Source organism: Erpetoichthys calabaricus, chromosome 10 (assembly GCF_900747795.2).
Source record: "Erpetoichthys calabaricus chromosome 10, fErpCal1.3, whole genome shotgun sequence".
NCBI lineage: Eukaryota > Metazoa > Chordata > Cladistia > Polypteriformes > Polypteridae > Erpetoichthys > Erpetoichthys calabaricus.
In genome coordinates this window covers 2556001-2579937 of record NC_041403.2, presented here as the reverse complement: position 1 = coordinate 2579937, position 23937 = coordinate 2556001, and the positions used below count along the sequence as shown (strand labels likewise).

General features: G+C 45.2%; 2 protein-coding genes across 2 annotated transcripts in view; both read right to left on the bottom strand.

Annotated features, from left to right (window-relative positions):
• LOC114658715 (interferon-induced protein 44-like) overlaps positions 1–4533 on the bottom strand; it is an 87700-nt gene extending 83167 nt beyond the window's left edge. The window contains exon 1 of the mRNA XM_028810756.2: positions 4424–4533. The gene's annotated coding sequence lies outside the window, so the exon portion shown is untranslated. The remainder of the gene's footprint in view (positions 1–4423) is intronic.
• Positions 1–23937, bottom strand: part of LOC127529379 (uncharacterized) — a 773396-nt gene that overhangs the window by 706685 nt on the left and 42774 nt on the right. The window lies entirely within an intron of this gene.

Below are 23937 nucleotides of genomic sequence, written 5' to 3'. Positions count from 1 at the left end.
TATAGATCACAATGTCATCAGCAAACATCACAGTCCATGGAGACTTCTGTCTAATCTCGTCTGTCAACCTGTCCATCACCATTGCAAATAAGAAAGGGCTCAGAGTCGATCCCTGATGTAATCCCACCTTCAACTTGAATGCATCCGTCGTTCCTACTGCAGACCTCACCACTGTCACACTTCCTTCGTACATACCCTGTACAACTCTTATGTACTTCTCTGACACTCCCGACTTCCTCATACAATACCACAACTTCTCTCTAGGCACCTTGTCATATGCTTTCTCCAGGTCCACAAAGACACAATGCAACTCATTCTGGCCTTCTCTAAACTTCTCGATCAGCACCCTCAGACCAAACATTGCATCTGTGGTGTTCTTTCCTGGGTTTAAACCATACTGCTGCTTACTAATCATCGCCTCAAATCTTAACTGAGCTTCCACTACTCTTTCCCATAACTTCATGCTGTGGCTCATCAATTTTATTCCCCTGTAGTTACTGCAGTCCTGCACATCCCCCTTATTCTTAAATATCAGCACCAGTACACTTCTTCTCCACTCCTCAGGCATCCTCTCACTTTCCAAGATTCCATTAAACAATCTGGTTAAAAACTCCACTGCTATCTCTCCTAAACACCTCCATGCTTCCACAGGTATGTCATCTGGATCAACTGCCTTTCCATTCTTCATCCTCTTCATAGCTGTCCTTACTTCCTCCTTGCTAATCTATTGCACTTCCTGATTCAATATCTCCACATCATCCAACTTTCTCTCTCTCATTCTCTTCATTCATCAGCCTCTCAAAGTACTCTTTCCATCTGCTCAACACACTCTCCTCGCTTGTGAGTACATTTTCATCTTTTTCCTTTATCACCCTAATCTGCTGCACATCTTTCCCAGCTCGGTTCCTCTGTCTAGCCCACCGGTCCTTTTCTCCCTCCTTAGTGTCCAACCTCTCATACAACTCATCATACGCCTTTTCTTTAGCCTTCGCCACATCTCTCTTCACCTTGCGCCTTATCTCCTTGTACTCTTGTCTACTTTCAGCATCTCTCTGACTATCCCACTTCTTCTTCGCCATCCTCTTCCTCTGTATACTCTCCTGTACTTCCTCATTCCACCACCAGGTTTCCTTTTCCTCCTTCCTCTGTCCAGATGTCACTCCAAGCATCCTTCTTGTTGTCACTCTTACTACTTCTGCTATAGTTGCCCAAATATCTGGTAATTCTTCACTACCACCCAGTGCCTGTCTCACCTTCTCCCTAAACTCAACCTTGCAGTCTTCCTTTTTCAACTTCCACCATTTGATTCTTGGCTCTGCCCTCATTGTCATCCTCTTCTTAATCTCCAATGTCATCCTACAGACTACCATCCTATGCTGCCTAACTACACTTTCCCCTGCCACCATTTTGCAGTCTTCAATCTCCTTCAGATTGACTCTTCTGCATAGGATGTAATCTACCTGTGTACATCTTCCTCCACTCTTGTTCGTCACCCTGTGTTCCTCCCTCTTCCTAAAATACATATTCACCACAGCCATGTCCATCATTTTTGCAAAATCCACTATCATCTGAGCTTCTTCATTCCTCTCCTTGACACCATATCTACCCATCACCTCCTCGTCTCCACTGTTCCCTTCACCAACATGTCCATTGAAATCCGCTCCAATCACCATTTTCTGTTCATCACTTCATCCATCTCACTCCAAAAATCTTCTTTCTCATCCATCGCACACCCAACTTGCGGGGCATATGCAGTAACAATATTCATCATCACACCTCCAATTTCCAGCTTCATAATCATTACTCTGCCTGACACTCTTTTCACTTCCAAACACTCTTGACATGCTGTTCCTTCAGAATAACCTCTACTCCATTTCTCCTCCCATGCACACCATGATAGAACAATTTGAATCCACCTCTGATCCACCAGGCCTTACTCCCCTTCCATTTAGTCTCTTCACACACAATATATCAACCTTCCTTCTCTCCTTCATATCTGCTAACTCTCTCCCCTTACCAGTCATACTGCCCACATTCAAAGTTCCTACCCTCAGTTCCACTCTCTTTACCTTCCTTCTCTCTTCCTGCCTCTGGACACATCTCTCCTCCTCTTCTTCTCCTTCTTCTTCTTTGACCAACAGTAGCCCAATTTCCATCAGTACCCTGTTAGCTAACAGTACTGGTGGTGGTCGTTGTTAACCCGGGGCTCAACTGATCCAGCATGGAAATTTGTATTGTTGTCCGCACATTGATTTACAAAATTGTACATCGGATGCCCTTCCTGATGAAACTCTACCCATTTATCCAGGCTTGGGACCGGCATGAAGAAACACACTGGTTTGCATCCCCTGTGGCTGGGTTACCATTTCATTCTTGGAATAATTCTCTTGAATATGAAGTTGGTTCTTTGGGTTTTGGAAAGGTTCCTATTTGGCCAACAATATAACAACAGAACAAGAAAACCAGAACTTAGTCTGTGTTATTAAAATCAGGAACCTATTGATATTTCACAAATCTGTTATCATTTGTTCATGCTTTTTAATATAACCTGTAAGTGATCTAAAAAAAATAAAGTTCTTTCTTGAACCTTTTTGTAGATGATTCTTTTGGGAACCAAAAATGGTTTCCCTATGGCATTACAATGGAGTACCACTTTGGCTTCTTTATTTGTAAGAGTGTGCACATGAGGTCTGATGTTCATTATGGTGAGCTGCTGGTTTTCCTTGTGCTTATTGTATTGAATTCAAAAGCCTGCAGCTGAAACGTATTGCAGGTACAACCTTTATTTGAAATACCTTATGGACAGTGAAAACATGTCAGCTTTCTTGTCGTGTGCACATTTTGTTAAAAACAAATTGGTCGTCAATTTGTAGTGTAGTTAAAAATCCTTTTTTGAAAATAAAATTGTTCTTTCATATGCTAACAGAAGATTCATTAGAGTCCAAACTCCTGGGCAGAATGTACTGGTGGATTAATCACTTGTGCTTTAAAAAACTCATTTAACAATACAGCAAAACAAACAAACATTGTTCAATTACTGAGTCAGCCATAAAAAGTAAAGTTTATTGGTAGCGTCACAAAGTGCTTAGCTTGCAAACTGGTGAAAAACAGATACTGTACATTTATATTTACTTTTTAAAATGTATTTATTTTTATTTTTGCTTAGTTTTACCATGACAACAACAAATGCCTTCCACTTTCACAATAATTTGGTGCCAGCATGTTTTCTCTCACAAGTCTCAGGCTCTCATTGTTTTTAATATCTGGCATAGCACATTGTAATCTGAATGGCTATCAAATATTTTAATCTTTGGTGTTACATTCTCTTGTTCTCTCTCGTTCTCTCCCGCTCTCTCTCACACACAGACACACACACAAACGCATATTGTAGCAACACAACCTGTGACAGAACCAGACACGCGAAACTCTGCAGGGGTAGGGTGGAGCCCCGCGAACTGAAGTGTGCCTGACAGAGCGGCGAAAATCATCGAACTATACGATAGGAGCACGACGCCGTATCAAAAGTAATAAATATGAATGACATATGAAAGTGCAAGATAGACCTGAAGCGCTTCTGTTCATCATGTAAACTTAACGAGAACATTATGCTTGCCCTTCCTTTATCACTTTTGTTCACTCCACTTTTTCATTTTTTCTCCTGTTAAAAATATTGTTATGTGTGAGGGTGTGAGGCATTGACCAAAAATTGTCACCCACTGATCAAAGGGGCCGCCACAATTATGTTCGCTGTTATACGTTTATTGAATCTTTTGCGTTCATATAGCTCGGCGGAACTATGTTTGCGGCACAATGTCAGTCAGTCAGTCATTTTCCAACCCGCTATATCTTAACACAGGATCTCCTGGAGCCAAACCTTGCTGGGCGCAACGAAGGAACAAACCCGGACAGGGCGCCCGCCCACCACAGAACACACTTGGGACAATTTAGGATCGCCAATACACTTAACCTGCATGTCTTTGGACTGTGAAAGAAAACCCATGCACACACGGGGAGATCATGCAAACTCCACGCGAAGCGAACCCGGGTATCCTAACTGCGAAGCAGCAGCGCTACCACTGCGCCACCTTGTATCTATTAAATTGGCTGCCTGTTAAAAACGAGTCATTTTGCAATGTTTCACTCGTTAATCAGGATCCATTCATTTCCTGAAAACGGGACTATACTGGTAAAAATGGGGCGCCCGGTCGCCCTAGGTTAATGCGACTGCTCCGCGTTGACATTCCCTACTAGTTTTTTTTTCCCGTGCTTTCCACAAACCAGCAGGGAGGGTTCAAGCTCTACCTGGTGCCATCACTACCTCAAGTCCGCCCCTGAATCTGATAGGAATGTGCCAAAATCTGTCTACAGATAGTCATGTAAATAGAAGCCATTAGTGTTTCCCCGTGCAGTGCGTGTCACTTACCACTGCGCCGCTGTCCTCTCCCCGTCTCCCAGTCAGACACCCGAATCCTAGCGGTGCAGCTTCTTATATACGGGCGTCACGACTGAGCTCCGAGTTTCACATTCGCTTTCACTTAAGACAAGGAAAAGTACATCTGCGTTAACTCTATACATGTCTCTTTTTAGTTTTAAAGCCTTCATTCATGTGATTTGTTGATTAATTCGGCCTTTTTCATTAAGAAGTGTTTCTTATAACAATCACCATCATTATCGTTATTGTCATTATTATAAACGGATTGAAAAAAGAAGCTACAGAGACGAGTATTCCAGAAAGAGAGACAATCTTGAATCTCAAAACGAATTCCGAATTGCTACTGCTCCATTTTGAAGTTAGGTGCCAAAGAGCGCAAATCCCGGCGCACAAAATTCCGAGCAGCTGATTAACCACGGAATACAATTGAGAAACAAGAGGGCGACCACCTTTTGACCCGTGCAGGACCAAAATGTGGTATATTTATTTTTTCAAGTAATGGATCAGTTTGTAATAATGACAATTAATGTACACGCTGTAGAATATTTTGCCTTGCTGTTATAATAGAACTAGCAAAATACCCGCGCTTTGCAGCGGAGAAGTAGTGTGTTAAAGAGGTTATGTAAACATCCATCCATCCATCCATTTTCCAACCCGCTGAATCCGAAAACAGGGTCACGGGGGTCTGCTGGAGCCAATCCCAGCCAACACAGGGCACAAGGCAGGAAACAATCCTGGGCAGGGTGCCAACCCACCACAGGACACACACAAACACACCCATACACCAAGCACACACTAGGGCCAATTTAGAATCGCCAGTCCACCTAACCTGCATGTCTTTGGACTGTGGGAGGAAACCGGAGCAGCCGGAGGAAACTCACGCAGACACAGGGAGAACATGCAAACTCCACGCAGGGAGGACCCGGGAAGTGAACCCAGGTCCCCAGATCACCCAACTGCGAGGCAGCAGCGCTACCCACTGCGCCACCGTGCCGCCTGGTTATGTAAACATATATATACATATACATATACACATATCTACATACACATATACATATATATATACACATATCAACATATATATATACACATACATATACACACATACATACACACACACATATACATATATACATATACACATACATACATAGTGCGTTGTAACACGGGCTGTGATTGTTACATGGGAGGGAGACGACAAATCACAGCTTCCCGCTTTCTAATCGGGCCTGTGATTGGTGCTTTGACTGATGCCCAGATCCCACAGTATGTCCCCTTAGGAGAGGCGTTATGCGAGTGTAATTGAATAGCGGTGCTGCAAGTTTAGTTTTACACCTGTTTTTAAGGCTTACTGACTGAAAGGGGCTTTCATGAAAAAACTTAGGGCTTTGCTACAGGATACACCCTCCACAAGTTAAGAAAGTAAAAATAAAGGTATATATTTCTGTTTTATTTAAACCTTTCAAGTTTGTATGCGGGTGGTATGGTGGCACAGTGAAAGGTGCCAGTTAGGAGACCCGGGTTCGCTTCCCTGCGTGGTGTTTGAATGTTCTCCCCGTGTCTGTCTGGGTTTCCTCCGGGTACTCCGGTTTCCTCCCACAGTCCAAAGACATGCAGGTTAGGTGCATTGGCGATTCTAAATTGTCCGTGGTGTGTGGGTGTGTGCACCCTGCGGTAGGCTGGCACCTTGCCCGGGGTTTGTTTCCTGCCTTGTGCCCTGTGTTGGCAGGGATTGGCTCCTGTATTTAGGATATAGCGGGTTGGATAATGGACGGATGGACATTTGTATGCATAGCCCTATTTGCCCGTTTTCGTTTTTTTCCTTTCTTCAGTAATATTTCAGCAAACCCGGAGCTTGTCAGTTCAAATCGTGGTACTGACACCACTGTGTGACCCTGAGGAAGTCACTTCACCTGCCTGTGCTGCAAAAAACAAAAGTAATGTAACAAATTGTACCTCAGATGTTGTAAGTTGCTTAAATAAAGGCATAAGTCAAATAGATAAATATGTATTATACACATAGGAACTATTCATTTATTTTCAGTTAAGTCATCTGCAGCAAACTTTTATAAATGAGGGTTTCTCCTTTTTAGATAGTGCAAACTGTTTCTTCTTCATTGAGGTTTTCTCTTGGAGCTTTTTTCATTTTATTGAAAATTAAAGCAGCAGCTGCCAAAATATGTAGCTTTCTTATTAATTTTTCAACATCCATCCATCCATTTTCCAACCCGCTGAATCCGAACACAGGGTCACGGGGGTCTGCTGGAGCCAATCCCAGCCAACACAGGGCACAAGGCAGGAACCAATCCCGGGCAGGGTGCCAACCCACCGCAGGACACACACAAACACACACCATGCATACACTAGGGCCAATTTAGAATCACCAATCCACCTAACCTGCATGTCTTTGGACTGTGGGAGGAAACCCACGCAGACACGGGGAGAACATGCAAACTCCACGCAGGGAGGACCCGGGAAGCAAACCCAGGTCCCCAGATCTCCCAACTGCGAGGCAGCAGCGCTACTCACTGCGCCACCGTGCCGCCCTTTTTCAACATTGTGTAAAATAAATTTATAAAGTAACATAAAAGGTTTAAATACTGGTTATCCTTTTACACTAAAATATTACTAAAGAGATACAAAAAAAGTAAAATGGATATGTTGCTTTTCTTTAAGGAGATTAAATATTACTGAAGAAAGAAAAAAAAAACGAAAACAGCCAAATGGGGCTATGCATACGAACTTAAAAGGTTTAAATAAAACAGAAATATATACCTTTTATTTTTACTTATTTTTTCGTGAAAGCCCGTTTCAGTCAATAAGTCTTAAAAAGAGGTGTAAAGATATTGACAATAAGCTACGCAAACCCACCAAGACATGGAATCGTTTAAATCAAGGTGCGAGTCGGAAAACACCATCCCATACTATTAGTTAACGATTAACACATTTCTATATGTATTGTAAGCATACAATACAACTGATAATATGTTGCGCTTATTTATCTGGTGTACCGACATTTTTGCGCGTTTAAAGGCTGAAATCCAACATGGTTTGTGTCCTTCAGAATGAAAACAGTTTGCATTTACCTTTTTAATAAAAGGCGAGCTTTTAAGCCTGAGAAAACACCCCATAAATGCACACGTTTAATTGCACATGTGTTAATATGTATGCTTACACACTGTTTCTCCTTCATTGAGGTTTTGTCTAGCATGTAGGTCAGGGTAATTACATTCACGGCATTCGTAGTCTGAATCACAATCTGATTGTATGGGTGGTTACCTACCAGGTAACGCTTATGGTTGGCCAGCAAGTCAGCTAACATCAGCCACGGTGCCTTCAGTTGTGAGAAGCAGATCATAGAATAATAATAATTCTTTGCATTTATATGGCACTTTTCTCACTACTCAAAGTGCTTAGCAATTGCAGGTAAAGGGCCTTGCTCAAGGGCCCAACAGAGCAGAGTCCCTTTTGGCATTTTACGAGATTCGAACCGGCAACCTTCCGATAGCCAGTACAAGTCCCTAACCCTCAGAGCCACCACTCCGCCTATCTGGTTGAAAATAGTTTACTGTCAAATAATGCAAAGAGTACGCAACACGTGTTTAACCCTAATTCTTGGCTCATCAGGTGTACACACTCACTGCACTCCCTTACAGGAATCGGACCTCGGATGTCAGCGCTAGAGGGGCTTCGCAGCGGTGAATTATTGCTTTTAAATTTTAATTAAGAAGAAAAGAAAACCTTTTTAAACTGAGGGAAAATATACCAATAACAATTTGTTAAGGATCTGTTTTTTTGTGAAGCAGCCTTTACACAGCCTGTCCACAGTTTTATAAACGAACGCCATATAAGGCCGTCCTTTTTCCTTCACAGTCAGTTCACGTGATTACGTGTGAGGCGTGATGACGCGATATGCAACCCCCACAACCCCGCCTCCCACGGTCAGCGAGCTGCAGTCCATTTCTGTATATGAACAAAAATGAGGTTCCAGTTATGACCGTTACGCTTTGAATTTTGAAATGAAACCTGCCTAACTTTTGTAAGTAAGCTGTAAGGAATGAGCCTGCCAAATTTCAACCTTCCACCTACACGGGAAGTTGGAGAATTAGTGATGAGTGAGTGAGTGAGTCAGTGAGGGCTTTATTAGTATAGATAAAAAGCTGGTTTGCAATAGCTGTGTGAATAAGTCGCTGACTGCAAGCTTATACTGGATGTAGCTAGGAGTGACTTAAATGCCAGTTGAATGTTTATCTAATTTCAGCCCCGTGATCATTTCAGAATTAAGGGAAAATACTGGTAAAAATAATTACCACCAAGCCCTTTCACAAAAATATAGTGACTTGCAAAAGTATTCAATCCTTTTAAAAGTCATCCTAATTTTCTGCATGACAAAAGATTTGTCCACATATTTATCCATTGCAAACATCTGAGAGTCTGCGGTGGGTTGGCACCCTGCCCGGGATTGGTTCCTGCCTTGTGCCCTGTGTTGGCTGGGATTGGCTCCAGCAGACCCCCGTGACCCTGTGTTCGGATTCAGCAGGTTGGAAAATGGATGGATGGAAACATCTGAGAGTGACGGATGGATTTCTAGTCTCCTCTCTCAGTAGTTGATGTCTAAGTCTGATGTTGTGTAAAGGACTCATGATGCTTCAGCAGGGCTTGAATCACAGAGTTTGCGTGACTTTTATTTTGATAAGTTATTGGGTGTCTTTGGCTTACATAATTAATTGTGCAGTTTTTGCCGGGAATAGGAAAGGAAAATCAAGCACCTCGCTGAAAAGTGAACAAGGTATTAATTTCTTTGTGTTACATGTAGAACAAAAGTTACCAATGTTTATGTTATTTACATGCTTTCTATTTTGTACTTTCCCTTTATAGCACTTACAGTGTGTTTATGAAAGAAGGTCATGGAAATGGTAATAAACATTCATAAACCATCAGTCTGAGAGTTGACCATCATACAGCCAGGGTCACTACATGTTGAGTTTTGAGGGACGGCCTGTTCAAGTTAGAGTCTGGGTGCTGTGATGAACCTTCCACTTTCTGATTTTGGATACAGCAGTGCGCAATGGGACATTCAAACTCTTTGATATGTTTTATTGTCATTTCCTGCCTTGTGCATTTCAATAACTTTGTCACATCAGCAGAATGCTCCTTTCTCTTCATTTTTGCAGTGACTGTCCAACAAAGACTACAGCCCTTACAAAGGGGGCTTTTTATATCCAGACAGAAGGAAAGGACTCACAAGTAGCACATTTTCATGTTTAATTATGACTGTCATCTTTGTAATTAATTTGTCATTGGTGTAAACCTGGTGCTTCCAAAGCATAGAGGTTTAAATAGGTGTGTAAACACTAACTATGGAGGTATTCTTCTTCAATTAAATGTCTACATAAAATGGTTTATTTTGACTTTGTAAATGTTTTGTTACAGCATAAGAAAAAAACACTGAATGAATAAATATGTGTACAAATCTTTTGTCTTGTGGAAAATCATGACAACTTTCAAGGGGATTGAATACTTTTGCACGTCATAGTATGTTTGTGAAAGGGCTTGATGGTAATTATTTTTAACATCTGAAATGGTCACAGGACTGAAGTTAGGTGCCAATACAGCTGGCTTTTTATTCATTCCTAGCTACATATATGCTTAAAGTCAGCTACTTATTCACAACCCAGCATTTTCTTCAATAGTAACAGCAAGGCAAAATATTCTACAGCGTGTACATTAATTTGAAAACTGATCTATTATTTGAAAAAATAAATATTCCAGATTTTGAATTTGAACAGGTTGAAAATGTTAAACTCAACTTTAACAAAATTACATTTATATTATGCCAATTAATATACATGTTGTAGATGTGCAAGCATTGTGGCATAGTGGTTAAGACTTTACACTTTTAAACTCTGAGTTTGTGGGTTCAAGTCCTGATATTGACACTGTGTGACCATGAGCAAGTCACTTCACCTGTCTGTGCGGCGTGGGGGGCACTGGGCAAAAGAAATGTAACCAGTAGTAACTAAATATTGTATGTTGCATAAAGGCGTCAGTCGCAAATGTAGAATATTTTGCCTTCAGAATAAATAACTGGTTTCAAAAGCTGTGTGAAAAAGAACTGTGGCTGGGTGCGAGCAAACATGATCCTGGAAACGAATAAGAAGATGGCCAAATATGTACCTAACTTCAGCCTTGTGTTCATTACAAATTCAAGAGTAGATTCTGTTAAATAGTAATAATTACCACCAAGTCCTTTCGCAAACGTATTGAGCAAAAAAGAAAATACTGCACTGTTCTAATGCCGGTCCGTCTCCTGTCCGCCGCTTATTGCTCCATGACTCTACCGGCCCCTGAGTTCCTGTTTCTTGCCCCTCCCATTGCTGCCGAAGATCACGTGAACAACCAATATAGTTTGCACGCAGAAGTTGAACCAATGTAGTTCATACACAGAGTTGCTTCATATACAAAACTGACCTGGTACACACTGTGATAAGAATGAGTCGGAGACATCATAAAGAGTTGGGGCAACCACCTGTATAATATTTTCTAGGCTACAAAAGTTGCTTTCTTCGGTAGCACGATGTGCTTAGGTCAGTGTCCAGAACAGAACCACCTGTACTGAGGCAAGATGGCAGTTTTAAAGGCCTGGAAGGGAAATTACATCATCAGTCCTGGAACTGGGAGTGGCATCCTCGTGCCCGGAAGTGACGTCATCCTTGGGGCTGGCAACAGGTGGGATTTCCCGGGAAAGGTCTGCAAGGGACTGAGAGAGACAGTCAGTACACTCTGCCGCCCCCTGGCCTGGCGTAGAATTACCAGCGTTTAGACCCTTCAGCTGTTTTCCATGCGCACATGTGTGATCACACATACAACCAATAGAGTTCAAGTGCAAAATCGACAGGTTACCTACATGAAACCAGTATAAGACGTGCATGAAATCAATATAGTGCATACATAAATCCATTTTTAGACCGACACAGAATGCAAGCCAATATAGTGCACACGCAAACCGATGCAGTTCACTCACAGACCAATAACAAACGTACTGGGACCAGTGATATACAGACGCAAATCAATATAGTTCATATGCAAACCAGTGGTATGCACATACAAACGGATATAGTTCACGCACAAACTGGTAATATACGGACACGAACCAATATACTTCAAATGAATGAAACCAGTATTGTATGCATGCAAACCAATTAAGTATGTGAGGCAAACCAATAGTAAATATTCATAAACCAATAGTGTTCATACAAAAATATATGATTTATGGCATGTTTGGCCCCTCATACTTTAACGGGGCTATGGCTGTTAGTCAAAGACTGTGCACATGCAAATCATGGAAAAATGGTGCAAGACTGCATATTATTTGGCGTCCATTCTTCAAGGTTGAGAGAAAATCTGGTAAATCAGGGTCCCAAACTTACACTGGAAAAGGTTGTTAATATTGTCCTATCTCATGAAATTGCACAAGTTCAATTAAAAACAATGTCGGCTAACAGTGATATGGATCAGACTGTGTGTGTAGTTAACAAGCTGATGAAACGATCAGCAAAGCCGCGCTATGTTAAGAAAGTTCCAGATTCTGCTTGCGCTAGCTTGGAACGTTGCAAGATATATAACAGATGTGGAAGAACACACAGTCAGCTGGATGCATGTCCAGCTAAAGGGAAACAGTGTGCCAAGTGTGGCAAGCTAAACCACTTTGCCAAAGTTTGTCGGTCTACTCGAATAAAAGCCGTACATGTAGTTGGAAGTCCTGTAGGCAAAAAAGATTCAGTGCTCAATAAGAACCGAACTCCAAACGCAGAGGAGGCTTTTGCAGACATAGAAATTGGACCAAATGGTGAAAAGCTGAGGTTCAAATTAGACAATGGAGCTCAGGTAAATGTAATATCTGAAATGTATACAGCAGCCTGAAAGCCAAATATACCATTTTGCCTACTGCAAGGCAGCTCACTGGGTATGGTGGACAACAGCTTCTAGTAATGGGACCTGTAATGTAAAGTACACATATAAAGACCATGTAATAGCCCTTGATTTGTACATTGCGGACACACAAGTTCCACCACTTCTAGGATTGAAGGCATGTTTGAACTTGGACCTAATCAAGCTTGACCTATCTGTGTCAGTACCTGACAACAAAACAAATGAAATAATGCAAGAGTTCTTTACTATATTCACAGGAATTGGTCTCTTTCCAGAACAGTGCATAATTCATCTTGATCCAACAGCTGTAACTATGATTTACCCTCCCAGAAGGTTTCCTTATGCTCTCTGCAGTAAGCTACAAGAGGAACTAAACAGCATGGAGAGAACAGGCATCATTACCAAGGTGATGGAGCCAACCAAGTGGGCCAACGCACTTGTCATTGTGGAAAAGCCACGAACAAGGAAACTAAGGGTGTGTCTTGATCCACGTGACCTTAATAAGGCAATCAGGCATCCTCACTACCCTATGCCCACATTTGATGATACTGTGGCAAAGCTTGCCTGTGCCCAATATTTCAATGTGTAGGATGTCATATCTGGATATTGGGCAATGAAGCTTACTGAAAAATCCTCCAAATTGACCACATTTAACACAGTATTTGGTTGATATAGGTTCCTTTGTCTACATTTTGGTCTCATCTCAGCTCAAGATGAATTCCATCGAAACACAGATGAAACATTTGAAGGTCTCAAAGGTGCAGTAGCAATTGTGGATGACATCCTCATATATGACAAGAACAAAGAGGAACATGACTGCAACCTTCATGCTGTGTTGCAAAGATCCAGAGAGAGGGGTGTTCGTCTTAACCCAGACAAGAGCACTATTGGTGTTATAAAGGTCAATCATTTTGGGCATTATCTCACTCAGTTGGCATCAAGCTTGATCCTGTAAAGGAAATCTGCAATCAAACATATGAAGCCACCAAAGAATCATGCACAATTAGAAACAGTGCTTAATAATAATAATAATAATAATTTATTACATTTATATAGCGCTTTTCTCAGTACTCAAAGCGCTATCCACACAGGGAGGCACCGGGAAGCAAACCCACAATCTTCCACAGTCTCCTTACTGCAAAGCAGCAGCACTACCACTGCACCACCTGTGAGGACAGTGCTTGGCATGGCAAATTATCTTTGTAAGTTTGTACCTGGCGTCTCTGACATAAATGCACCACTGTGCCAACTATTGAACCTGGCAGACCCTGATATAAGTCTCAGTGAGGGCATGGACATTCAAGTCCACATGGTATATAACAGTTTACCTGTGAGTGACTGTAAACTGGAAAAGATCCAGGCTGAAACTACTAAGATATGCAGATAGTAACCGTAAAGAAAATAATTCAGGAAGGAAGACCTGAAGAAAGACAAAAATGTCCACAAAACATTTTAGAATGCTGGAATTATCATGATTAACTGTGCCAGATCAATGGCATTGTCTTTAAAGAGGAGACGACTGTCATTCCGAAATCCTTAAGAGACAAGCTACTGTCCATTTACGCTGGCCATATGGGGATGGAGGAAAGTAAACAGAGAGCTAGAGACATTTTATTCTGGCCAGGTATGTGCAAGCAGATTGAGGAAATGATTGGACAATGCAACACTTGCCTTGAACGACGTGTGTCCAATACTAAGGAACCAATGATAGCATACCAGATTCCAGACAGATCATGGCAGATCATAGCAACTGATCTATTCACATGGAATAACTAAAACTTTATTGTCACAGGTCGACTATTACAGCAGATACAGCGAACTAGATAACCTCAGCACAACCACCTCTGCAGCTGTGATCCAGAATCTGAAAGCTAACTTTGCTAGGCATGGTATTCCAGAGTGCGTTATTTCAGAAAATGGTCCACAGTACTCCTCAGGGAAACATGGGATTTCCAGCACGTAACAACAAGAACTTATTATCCGCAGAGCAACGGCCTTTCCGAGAAAATTGTATAGATCATCAAATCCCTGCTTGACAAAGCAAATACTGGTAAGAATGACCCATACGTCAGTCTAGTAGAATACCGAAACACACCTGTAGCCAATTTTGAATCCCCTGCACAACTTCTGATGAGCAGAAGACTCCGCTCTGTATTGCCATTGTTATGGATGGCCGGCGAGAGTTTCCGGCCCTCACCCCGAGGCCACCAGGAGGAGCTCTCCCGACAGCATGGACAGGCCCTGAATTCCAGCAGGGCCTCATGGACTTTGTAGTTTTTATGCACAGCCCTGCTGGATACCTTGGGGACCACCGGGAGTCGCTGTAGGGAGGCTCGTGGACTCTTATATGCCCTATAACCCGGAAGTGCGTCATAATCCCATGACAGGAAGAAACGACGTGCTCCTGGGTTGAAGATAAGGACTGTTTACCCTGACCCGGAAGGAATAAGGACTTGTGGGTAATGGAATAGAAACACCTCCGGGTCAGGGGGCATAAAGGACTCTGGGAAAGCCCAGACATTGAGCTGAGCCGGGTGGAAAGGTGGCAAAACATCTGGGAGTGAGGAGGATTATTGATTTATTGATTGTTTATTAATTATTTCAGTATTGTGGAGAGGAGGGTGCTTTGTGCACGTTATTGTCCTAATAAATATAATATTTGGACTTTTACCTGGTGTCTGACGTGTAGTCTGAGGGTTCAAGGTGTCACGGAGACCTTTAATCTGTCACAGTTGGCGTAGTCGGCAGGATTCTCTGGCCGTCGGTTTGGCAGAGGACCTGAATTTTAAAAATTTCTGTGGACAGAGAACCCCAAGAAGACAGCATCAGGACACGTAGAGAAAACCACCATACTCAGTAGGCTGCACTGCATAACAGAAAGCCTCCGTAAACATTGGAACGTGATGGGGAAGAAGTCTGGGAAGAAGAATGGGGCTCGCCCAAAGGAGCAGACCCTAGATGATGCCGCGCGTCTATGGACATTCCTGACGGGAAGTGAGGAAGACAAAGCAATGATTGATGCCGAGAGGAACAACACAAACAGAAATAATACTATGACAGGTCAGCCAAGCCTCTGTCATCGCTAAATAAAGGTGACTTTGTCAGAGTTCAAGAACAGGGACAGTGGAAACCAACAATTGTCATCCAAGCAACTGATACAAAAAGGTCCTACCACATACGGACATCTGAAGGCCAAGTATACCGTAGAAACCATTGACACCTCCTTGCCACTAAAGAAACCCCGAACATGTTTTGAGACATGGACTACCCTTATGAGGTGCATGACGACTCTGGGCAAAGTGAATCTTCATCACCACAGCCTGAAGCACACACCTCAGCCACAAAATGACTGCCCATCGTTGTATCACACAAGATCTGGACGTGCTGTCAAGCCTAGAAATATCTTGAATTTATAAATTTAAAGGATATAGTGATACATTTGTTGTTTGAAGTTTCATACTGTTGTAAAACATATACTTTAAGCTGCAATTTATCTAGTTAATGCATTACTTTTACAATAATAGCACATTTGGATGAAAACATGTTGGTGTTTATTGATAATTGATGTTCTTGTCCCTGCAGAAGAGGAGAGGTTAGGAGCACGCACTAATACAGTGCATTGCCGTACCCACCACATGACAGACCAACTCAAGATCCAGATTAGGACCCGAGTGCAGCCATGCAACGGGTGATACCTCAGCACCACACTAGTTCAGATGGAGTGGAACAGTGGGAGATTTTTTATGGTGGCTGGAGTGCCAATTCTGCCACCAATCCCCAAGTATTCCCTGCAGGTTAGAGGGCCTACATGCAGGGATGGATGCAGATTAACATCATACCCAGGACGGAGCAATTGCAGGGTAAGGGCATTATACGGGATTCGAACCAGCAACCTTCCGATTGCCAGTGCAGATCCCTAGCCTCAGAGCCACCACTGCGCCCTCTGCAGAAGATCCATCCATCCATCCATTGTCTTCCGCTTATCCGAGGTCGGGTCGCGGGGGCAGCAGCTTGAGCAGAGATGCCCAGACTTCCCTCTCCCTGGCCACTTCTTCTAGCTCTTCCGGGAGAATCCCAAGGCGTTCCCAGGCCAGCCGAGAGACATAGTCCCTCCAGCGTGTCCTGGGTCTTCCCCGGGGTCTCCTCCCGGTTAGACATGCCCAGAACACCTCACCAGGGAGGCGTCCAGGAGGCATCCTGATCAGATGCCCAAGCCACCTCATGTGACTCCTCTTGATGTGGAGGAGCAGCGGCTTTACTCTGAGCCCCTCCCGGATGACTGAGCTTCTCACCCTATCTTTAAGGGAAGCCCAGACACCCTGCGGAGGAAACTCATTTCAGCCGCTTGTATTCGCAATCTCGTTCTTTTGGTCACTACCCATAGCTCATGACAACAACAACAACAACATTTATTTATATAGCACATTTTCATACAAAAAGTAGCTCAAAGTGCTTTACATAATGAAGAAAAGAAGAATAAAAGACAAATAAGAAATTCAAATAAGACAACCTTAGTTAACATAAAAAGGAGTAAGGTCCGATGGCCAGGGTGGACAGAAAAAACAAAAAAAAAACTCCAGAAGGCTGGAGAAAAAAATAAAATCTGTAGGGGTTCCAGGCCACGAGACCGCCCAGTCCCCTTTGGGCATTCTACCTAACATAAATGAAATAGTCCTCTTTGTAGTTAGGGTTCTCACGGAGTCACTTTATGCTGATGGTTATACAGACTTCTGGCCATAGGTGAGGGTAGGAACATAGATCGACTGGTAAATTGAGAGCTTCGCCTTGCGGCTCAGCTCCTTTTTCACCACGACAGACCGATGCAGAGCCCGCATTACTGCGGATGCCGCACCGATCCGCCTGTCGATCTCACGCTCCATTCTTCCCTCACTCGTGAACAAGACCCCGAGATACTTGAACTCCTCCACTTGGGGCAGGATCTCGCTACCAACCCTGAGAGGGCACTCCACCCTTTTCCGGCTGAGGACAATGGTCTCAGATTTGGAGGTGCTGATTCTCATCCCAGCCGCTTCACACTTGGCTGCGAACTGATCCAGAGAGAGATGAAGATCACGGCCTGATGAAGCAAACAGGACAACATCATCTGCAAAAAGCAGTGACCCAATCCTGAGCCCACCAAACCGGACCCCCTCAACGCCCCAGCTGCGCCTAGAAATTCTGTCCATAAAAGTTATGAACAGAATCAGTGACAAAGGGAAGCCCTGGCGGAGTCCAACTCTCACTGGAAACGGGTTCGACTTACTGCCGGCAATGCAGACCAAGCTCTGGCACCGATCGTACAGGGACCGAACAGCCCTTATCAGGGGGTCCGGTACTCCATACTCTCGGAGTACCCCCCACAGGATTCCCCGAGGGACACGGTCGAATGCCTTTTCCAAGTCCACAAAACACATGTAGACTGGTTGGGGGAATCTCCCATGCACCCTCCAGGACCCTGCTAAGGGTATAGAGCTGGTCCACTGTACCGCGTCCAGGACTAAAACCACATTGTTCCTCCTGAATCCGAGGCTCGACTATCCGACGGACCCTCCTCTCCAGGACCCCTGAATAGACTTTTCCAGGGAGGCTGAGGAGTGTGATCCCTCTGTAGTTGGAACACACCCTCCGGTCCCCCTTCTTAAAGAGGGGGACCACCACCCCGGTCTGCCAATCCAGAGGCACTGTCCCTGATGTCCATGCAATGTTGCAGAGGCGTGTCAACCAAGACAGTCCTACAACATCCAGAGCCTTGAGGAACTCCGGGCGTATCTCATCCACCCCCTGGGCCCTGCCACCAAGGAGTTTTTTGACCACCTCGGTGACCTCAGTCCCAGAGATGGGGGAGCCCACCTCTGAGTCCCCAGGCTCTGCTTCCTCATTGGAAGGCATGTTAATGGGATTGAGGAGGTCTTCAAAGTACTCCACCCACCGACCCACAACGTCCCGAGTCGAGGTCAGCAGCGCACCATCCCCACCATATACAGTGTTGACACTGCACTGCTTCCCCTTCCTGAGACGCCGGATGGTGGACCAGAATCTCCTCAAAGCCGTCAGAAAGTCGTTCTCCATGGCCTCCCCAAACTCCTCCCACGCCCGAGTGTTTGCCTCAGCAACCACCAAAGCCGCATTCCGCTTGGCTTGCTGGTACCTATCAGCTGCCTCCAGAGTCCCACAGGACAAAAGGGTCCTGTAGGACTCCTTCTTCAGCTTGACGGCATCCCTCACCGCCGGTGTCCACCAACGGGTTCGGGGATTGCCGCCACGACAGGCTCATTCGGACTCAATGTCCCCCACCTCCCTCGGGATGTGGTCGAAGTTCTGCCGGAGGTGGGAGTTGAAGCTACTTCTGACAGGGAGCTCTGCCAGAAGTTCCCAGCAGACCCTCACAACATGTTTGGGCCTACCATGCCTGACTGGCATCCTCTCCCACCATCGAAGCCAACTCACCACCAGGTGGTGATCAATTGACAGCTCCGCCCCTCTCTTCACCCGAGTGTCCAAGACATGTGGCCGCAAGTCCAACGACACGACCACAAAGTCGATCATCGAACTGAGGCCTAGGGTGTCCTGGTGCCAAGTGCACATATGAACACCCCTATGCTGAACATGGTGTTCGTTATGGACAATCCGTGACGAGCACAGAAGTCCAATAACAAAACACAGCTCGGGTTCAGATCGGGGGGGCCATTCCTCATAATCATACCCTTCCAGGTCTCACTGTCATTGCCCACGTGAGCATTGAAGTCTCCCAGCAGAACGAGGGAGTCCCTAGATGGTATGCCCTCTAGCACCTCCTCCAGGGACTCCAAAAAGGGTGGGTACTCCAGACTGCTGTTCAGTGCATACGCACAAACAACAGTTAGAACCCGTCCCCCCACCTGAAGGCGAAGGGAGGCTACCCTCTCGTCCACCGGGGTAAACCCCAATGTACAGGCTCCAAGTCGAGGGGCAATAAGTATACCCACACCCGCTCTGCGCCTCTCACCGGGGGCAACTCCAGAGTGGTACAGAGTCCATCCCCTCTCAAGGAGATTGGTTCCAGAGTCTAAACTGTGCGTCGAGGTGAGTCCGACTATATCTAGCCGGAACCTCTCAACTTCGCGCACTAGCTCAGGCTCCTTCCCCTTCAGAGAGGTAACATTCCACATCCCAAGAGCCAGCTTCTGTAGCCGAGGATCGGACCGCCAAGGTCCCCGCCTTCGGCCACCACCCAACTCACACTGCATCCAACCTCCTTGGCCCCTCCCATAGGTGGTGAGCCCATGGGAAGGGGGACCCACGTTGCCTCTTCGGGCTGTGCCCGGCTGAGCCCCATGGGTACAGGCCCGGCCACCAGGAACTCGCCATCGAGCCCCACCTCCAGGCCTGGCTCCAGAGGGGGGCCCTGGTGACCCGCGTCCGGGCAAGGGAAAACGCCGTCCAAAGTTGTCTTTCATCATAGGAGGTTTGTTTAACCGCTCTTTGTCTCATCCCTCACCTAGGACCAGTTTGCCTTGGGTGGCCCTACCAGGGGCTTAAAGCCCCGGACAACAGAGCTCCTAGGATCATTGGGACACGCAAACCCCTCCACCACGATAAGGTTCTCTGCAGAAGACTTAGTTAATATTGGAGTGTATAGAACAAAACACATTGTATTTTTTTTTTTGAGAGGGGGATGTAGCATCTGCGGGGATGTCTGTTTCTTTAAATGCAGGGTTGATGGAATTAACCGTATATTATGGGAAGTATGTGTATTATGGTTTGGTGTTTCTTTAATAGAATAAAAGCAGACTATATAACACCAAGAAAGACCAAACATTACATTCTGTGCAAGAATGTTATGTTCACATTATGTGCAGACGCTGCATATTTGGCCTCACCATTTGTAATTATGATAGATAGATAGATAGATAGATAGATAGATAGATAGATAGATAGATAGATAGATAGATAGATAGATAGATAGATAGATAGATAGATAGATAGATAGATAGATAGATAGATAGATAGATAGATAGATAGATACTTAATTAATCCCAAGTGGAAATTCACATACTCCAGCAGCAGCATATTGATAAAGAACATTAAATTAAAGAGTGATAACAATGCAGGTATAACAGACAATAACTTTATATAATGTTAACGTTTACCCCCCTGGGTGGAATTGAAGAGTCACATAGTCTGGGGGAGGAACGATCTCCTCAGTCTGTCAGTGGAGCAGGACGGTGACAGCAGTCTGTCGCTGAAGCTGCTCATCTGTCTGGAGATGATCCTGTTCAGTGGATGCAGTGGATTCTCCATGATTGACAGGAGCCTGCTCAGCGCCCGTCACTCTGCCACGAATGTCAAACTATCCAGCTCCGTGCCTACAATAGAGCCTGCCTTCCTCACCAGTTTGTCCAGGCGTGAGGCGTCCCTCTTCTTTATGCTGCCTCCCCAGTATACCACCGCATAGAAGAGGGCGCTCGCCACAACCGTCTGATAGAACATCTGCAGCATCTTATTGCAGATGTTGAAGGATGCCAGTCTTCTAGTGAAGTATAGTCAGCTCTGTCCTCTCTTGCACAGAGCATCAGTATTGGCAGTCCAGTCCAATTTATCATCCAGCTGCACTCCCAGGTATTTATAGGTCTGTACCCTCTGCTCACAGTCACCTCTGATGATCACGGGGTCCATTGGCGGCCTGGTCCTCCTAAAATCCACCACCAGCTCCTTGGTTTTGCTGGTGTTCAGTTGTAGGTGGTTTGAGTCGCACCATTTAACAAAGTCCTTGATTAGGTTCCTATACTCCTCATCCTGCCCACTCCTGATGCAGCCCACGATAGCAGTGTCATCAGCAAACTTTTGCAAGTGACAGGACTCAGAGTTGTATTGGAAGTCTGATGTATATGGGCTGAACAGGACCGGAGAAAGTACAGTCCCCTGCGGCGCTCCTGTGCTGCTGACCACAATGTCAGACCTGCAGTTCCCGAGACGCACATACTGAGGTCTGTCTTTAAGATAGTCCACGATCCACAACACCAGGTATGAATCTACTCCCATCTCTGTCAGCTTGTCCCTAAGGAGCAGAGGTTGGATGGTGTTGAAGGTGCTAGAGAAGTCCAGAAACATAATTCTTACAGCACCACTGCCTCTGTCCAAGTGGGAGAGGGATGGGTGTAGCATATAGATGATGGCATCCTCCGCTCCCACCTTCTCCTGGCATGCAAACTGCAGAGGGTCGAGGGCGTGTTGCACCTGTGGCCTCAGGTGGTGAAGCAGCACTGTTGCACGTGACAGGACTCCGAGTTATATTGGAAGTCCGATGTATATAGGCTGAACAGGACCGGAGAAAGTACAGTCCCCTGTGGCGCTCCTGTGTTGCTGACCACAATGTCAGACCTGCAGTTCCCGAGACGCACATATTGAGGTCTGTCTGTAAGATGGTCCACAATCTATGCCACTAGGTATGAATCTACTCCCATCTCTGTCAGCTTTTCCCTAAGTGTTGAAGGCGCTAGAGAAGTCCAGGAACATAATTCTTACAGCAACACTGCCTCGGTCCAAATGGGAGATGGATCGGTGTAGCATATAGATGATGGCATCCTCCACTCCCACCTTCTCCTGGTATGTGAACTGCAGAGGGTCGAGGGTGTGGCGGACCTGTGGTTTCAGGTGGTGAAGCAGCAGCCGCTACATGGTCTTCATTACATGTGATGTCAGAGCGACAGGCCGGAAGTCATTCAGCTCACTAGGACGTGATACCTTTGGGACTGGGGTGATGCAAGATGTTTTCCAAAGCCTCGGGACTCTCCCCTGTTCCAGGCTCAGGTTGAAGATGTGCTGTAGAGGACTCCCCAGCTCCGATGCACAGACCTTCAGCAGTCGTGGCGATACTCCATCTGGACCCGCTGCTTTGCTGGCACAAAGTCTCCTCAGCTCTTTGCTCACCTGTGCTGCTGTAATTGTGGGTGGGGGGAAACTCTCTCCTATGCTGGTATCAGCAGAAGGGTGGGTGGAGGGTGCAGTATTTCAAGGTGAGAGTGGGTTAGGGTGGTCAAACCTGTTAAAGAAGTTGTTCGTCTGGTTTGCTCTCTCCACATCTATCTTAATGGTGGCACCCCGCTTCGAGCTGCAGCCAGTGATGATCTTCATCTCATCCCACACTTCCTTCATGCTGTTATTCTGTAACTTCTGCTCCAGCTTTCTCCTGTACTGCTCCTTTGCCACTCTGAGCTGGACTCAGAGTTCCTTCTGCACACGCTTGAGCTCATGCTGATCACCACCTTTAAAAGCCCTTTTCTTCTGGTTCAAAAGGCCCTTGATGTCACTTGTAATCCATGGCTTCTTGTTAGCATAGCAACATACAGTTCTTACTGGAACTACAATGTCCATACAGAAGTTGATGTAGTCAGTAGTACAGTCAACAACCTCCTCAATGTTCTCACTATGTGATCCCTGCAGGATATCCCAGTCTGTAGTTCCAGTCTCTCAGAGCCTGCTCTGCCTCAGGGGACCACTTCCTGAATGAGCGTGTGGTTGTAGATAGCTCCCTCACTTTTGGTTTGTAGTGAGGTTGAAGCAGAACCAGGTTATGATCTGCTCTCCCAAGCGCAGGCAGCGGGGTGGCACTGTATGCGTCTTTAACGTTTGCATACAGTAGGTCAATAGTCCTATTTCCCCGGGTGTTACAATCCACATACTGGAAGAAGGCAGGTAATGTTTTGTCCAGCGTCACATGGTTAAAGTCTCCAGAGATTAGCACAAGGGCCTCGGGGTACTACATTTGTAGTTTAGCAACAGCAGAATGGATGATGTCAGCCGCTATCTCCATGTCTGCCCGAGGAGGGATGTAAACAATAACAACAATGCGTGTCCAAACTCTCTGGGCAAGTAACAGGTTCGCAGACTTACAGCCAACAGTTCGATGTCCCTGCAGCAAGTGGAGATTTTGACGTTTACATGTCCAGAGTTGCACCACCTTCTGTTCACAAAGAGAGTGAGTCCTCCTCCTTTCCGCTTCCCGCAGGTATTTGCGTCTCTGTCCACTCTAACTGTGCTAAACCCGGGTAGCTCCACATTAGCATCTGGGATGCTAGTAGTTAGCCACGTTTCACAAAAACACAACAAACTGCATTCTCTGCCGGTCCTGACATTTTTCACCAGCACGGCCAATTCGTTGATCTTATTTGGTAGTGAGTTTACATTTCCCAGGATAACAGAAGGCACCAAAGGCTTGTATCGCCACTTCCTCCCTAGCCGCTTAGCCTTTAGCTTAGTGCTGGCTCTGCTGCCACGATACGACCTTCTTACCTTGTCAGGTACATAGGGAACCACATCATCAAGGGCCTTTGTTCTCAGCACTAGAAGTTGACTACCTGAATAGACGAGCCTTGGCGTATAAAAATCCATGTTCAAGAAGTAAAAAGTGTCCAGGAAACGAATCCACATAAAAGAAAGTGGTAGGAGTGATCAGTGAAATAGAGAAAAAGGTAGAAAGATAAAGAAGATAAAGATGTACACGGAGTTGCTGGAAAGGCTGCCACTCACGGCGGTGCCTAACTACTGTAATATATATGTTATGTGCATGGTATCATACTTTATTTTAGGAATAG